This window comes from Hyaena hyaena, unplaced genomic scaffold (assembly GCF_003009895.1).
Source record: "Hyaena hyaena isolate Hyena2069 unplaced genomic scaffold, ASM300989v1 scaffold_451, whole genome shotgun sequence".
NCBI classification, from domain to species: Eukaryota; Metazoa; Chordata; class Mammalia; order Carnivora; family Hyaenidae; genus Hyaena; species Hyaena hyaena.
The window spans coordinates 2,883-6,862 of record NW_024081080.1 but is presented as its reverse complement, the minus strand read 5'-3'; positions in this window follow the sequence as shown (position 1 = coordinate 6,862).

The window sequence follows — 3,980 nt, the reverse complement described above, 5'->3', positions numbered from 1 at the left end:
TTTAAGTGTTAATCTCATCCAAAAACACCCTCATGGGTGCCTGGGTGGCTCAGTTGGTTGAGTGCCTGACTCTTGATTTTGGCTCAGATCATGATTTCATGGTCACGGGATCGAGCCCCACGTAAGGCTCCATGCCAAGTGTGAAGCCTCCTTAAGATTCTCTCTCTCCTTCCCCTTCTGCCCTCTCCCCTCCTCACACACTCACGCATGCTATCTCTTTCTCTCTCTCTCTTTCTCAAATAAAATTTAGGGGTGTCTGGGTGGCTCAGTTGGTTAAGCGTCCAACTTCAGCTCAGGTCATGATCTCATGGTTCATGGGTTCAAACCCCAGGTTGGGCTCTGTGCTAACAGCTCAGAGCCTAAAGCCTGCTTCGGATTCTGTCTCTCCCTCTCTCTCTCTCTGCCCCTGCTTCGTTCATGCTTTTTCTCTTAAAAATAGACATTTAAAAATTTAATAAAATATTAAAGTATTAAAAAACAAAAATAAAACACCCTCATAGAAACGCCCAGAATAATGTTTGGCCAAATATCTAGGTACTTCGTAATCCAATTAAGTTGACACATAAAACTAACCATCACAATATAATCATCACAATATAAATAGAAATATAAAATACATAGTGACAAACATTAATACATGTTAATACATACTAATATGTGTATGTATTAATACATATGTGTGTATATACACAAAAATATTCATAACAAAATGCTCATAACAATTACAGTCCTCATTTCTGTAACTAGTCACATGGTCATAACTGGTGTTTATAACTACCTTCTTCCACTACCCATTTCATATTCCCTTTGCCCTCAGCAAGCTCCTTGGCTGGTTGTAGTTCTTTACTTGGGTGACCCAAAGCTTCATTCTTTTTTTTTTTTTAAATGTTTATTTACTTTTGAGAGAGAGAGAGAGAGCGCGCACACGCGAGTGGGGGAGGGACAGAGAGAGAGGGGGCCAGAGGATCCAGAGCAGGATCTGTGCTGACAGCAGAAAGCCCCACTGCGGGTCTAAAACTCATGAACTATGAGATCATGACCTGAGCTGAAGTTGGACGCTCAACCGACTGAGCCACCCAGGCACCCCGACCCAAGACTTCATTCTTAAAGAACCTGGGCCATTAGTAATCCTGCCAGACTTGGGTTGTTGTAGTTTTATGTTGGTTTAATCACAAAGCATAGTAATACTAAGAGATCCAAGGGATAGCGTGTATTCCAGACACAGTCTTCCTTATCTCCATTGTAGAGTAGTAGTCCAATTTCCCCCTAAGTGATCAGGATCGACGACCCTAGACAGCTCAGAAAGTCCCTGCTTCCTTTACCTGTTGGTTCAGAAGCATGAGGAGCCCAAAGTAACCACGTGTCAATCTTAACTTCCAGTTCAGCGGACCCATTGTTGGTCCTTTGGTGGAAACATTCTTCCCTTCGGAACTAAGGCCACTAGGCCAGCAAAGAGAATAAGGTTGCAAGGAAAGGAAGCAAACACTAGGGATAATAGTCATCAGTGCCACTCCCACTTACACCTTTTGATCGCTGGATTCATGGATCCTAGTTACAGGAGAAAGAGTACCATATCTTGCATGCTGATTCAGAGCATTCATAGCATGCTGGAGAATCTGCCTGGCCCTGCAAAGTATTGCCACCTAACTGTCACTGTAAGTTCAAAAGGCATTCCACTGTTCTATCAAGTCTTCTTTTTCACGGTAAGACCAGTGAAACCCATTGCTGCATTTCATTTGCTGTGAAATGAGTTCCCTGATCAGAAGCAATGAGGAATATTATGATGGTGAATAAAGAATTATATAAGGCCATGAGTGGAAGTTTTGACAGAGCATTGCATGCAAGAAAGACAAATCATACCAAAAGTAATGTCTACTCCACTAAGAAAAAAACATTGTGCCTTCTATGATGGAAATAGTCCAGTGTAGCCAATCTGCCACAGAGTAACTGACTAATCACCCTGGTAAATGGTGCCACATCAGGACTCAGTGTTGGTCTCTGCTACTGAGAAATTGGGTACTCAGCAGAGGCTGTGGCCAGGTTGGCTTCAGCGAGTGGAAGTCCATGTTGATTAGCCTATGAATAATCTCCATCCCTGCCACCATGACCACTTTGTTTATGAACCCATTGGGAAATGAAAAAAGTGGATGCAGAAAGAGACTGGCAGGCCATCTTGCCCACCTAGTTATTAAAATCTTCCTCTGCTGGGGTCATCCTTTGGTTAGAATTCATGCAAGACACAAATACCCACATTTTTTTGCTAGAGAGGTCTATCATGTACCTCTTTTCCAAATTTTCCTTGTCACTAATTTTCCAATAATGTTCTTTCCAAATCCCTGGTCATCCAGCCAAGCTATTGACCACAGCCCATGAACTGGTATGTAATTGCACGTCTGACCATTTCTCCTTCCAAACTAAGCTGAACAACCAGGTGCATTGCTCAACATTCTTCCCACTGGAAACATTTACCTCCACCACTGTCTTTCAGAGATGTCCCGAAGTGGGGCTGTCGTGCTACAACTGTTCACTTTCTGGTGATGTCTGCATATTATAGAGAACGATTTGTTAACCAGGTCCAAGTCTTCTCTCTTCTATCAATTGATTATAGGGAACAGCCAGTGAGTCCATAGGTGCATGCTGGGAGACAATTGTAACAGGACTAGGGACCATGGGCATTTGGGCCACTTCTTCATGTAACTTACATATGCCTTTAAGGGTTGCTTGATCCCATTCTAGTATACACCACCTCCATTTCATAATGGAATACTTCTACTTCTGTGTATGCCCAACTTTGTGGCTTGGTAGGTAAGACACTTGGTTAACGATGGGCAACTCAGGTTGTAGAGTACTTTGGTGGTCCGTGGCTAAGCATTTGGTCTCTAAGGCCCAATAACATGCCAAAAGCTCTCTCTCAAAAGGACAGTATTTATCCACAGAGGATAGCAGGGCTTTGCTCCAAAATCCCAAAGGCCTGTACTCTGATTTACCTATAGCGAACTTCCTAGGACTCCAAACAGCATCACTATCCGCCACTGCTATTTCAAGCACTCTTGGATCCCCTGGATCATATGGCCTAAGTGGCATAGCAGCTTGAATGGCAACCTGGACCTACTGCAGAGCATCCTATTGTTCTGGCCCCACTCAAAGCTAATGGCTTTTCAAGTAGCTTGGTAAATGGGTCAGAGTACCACACTTAAATGCAGAGTAAAATCCAAACAGGCCCACTAGGCATTATGCCTCTTTTTTTTTTTGCTTTCAAGTGTATTTATTTATTTTGAGAGACACAGAGACAGCAAAATTGTAGGAGGGGCAGAAGGAAAGGGAGAGAGAGAATCCCAAACAGTCACTGTCAGTACGGAGCCTGATATGGGGCTCAAACTCATGAAACCATGAGATCATAACCTGAGCCGAAACCACGAGTTGGACAATTAACTGACTGAGCCACCCAGGCGCCCCCATTTCACCTCTTTTTTAATTGTAGGAGGGACCAGACCCAACAACTTATCCTTCACCTTAGAAGGAATATCTTGACATGCCCCATACCACTAGACCCCTAAAAATGTCATTGATTTTTGTCAGATTTATTTTGCAACCTCTGACAATCAGTCAATTTAAGTCTAGAGTAGTTGCTAGTAGTTGCTACTTCCTGATCACTAGCTCAATCAACATAATGTCATCAATGCAAACTGTGATGTCTTGTGGAAAGGAAAGGCAGTCAAGATTCCTTCAAAGTAACTGAATGTAACTTCATTCAGGTTTCATTGTTCACTGGTTCATTTATTTGTTCTTTTTATTTGCTTCTGTTTTTGCTTAATTGTTTTCTTTTTTGTTTTTTCTCCTTTTTTCCTCATTCCTAGATACAGAGAGAGAAAAAGTTTGTTTTTTATTAAAAAAAATTTTTTTACTGAATTTCACTTTCTTTATTTCACTTTATTATCTTTCATTATATAATTTTTAATTTTTTCTTACCTTTTTAATTT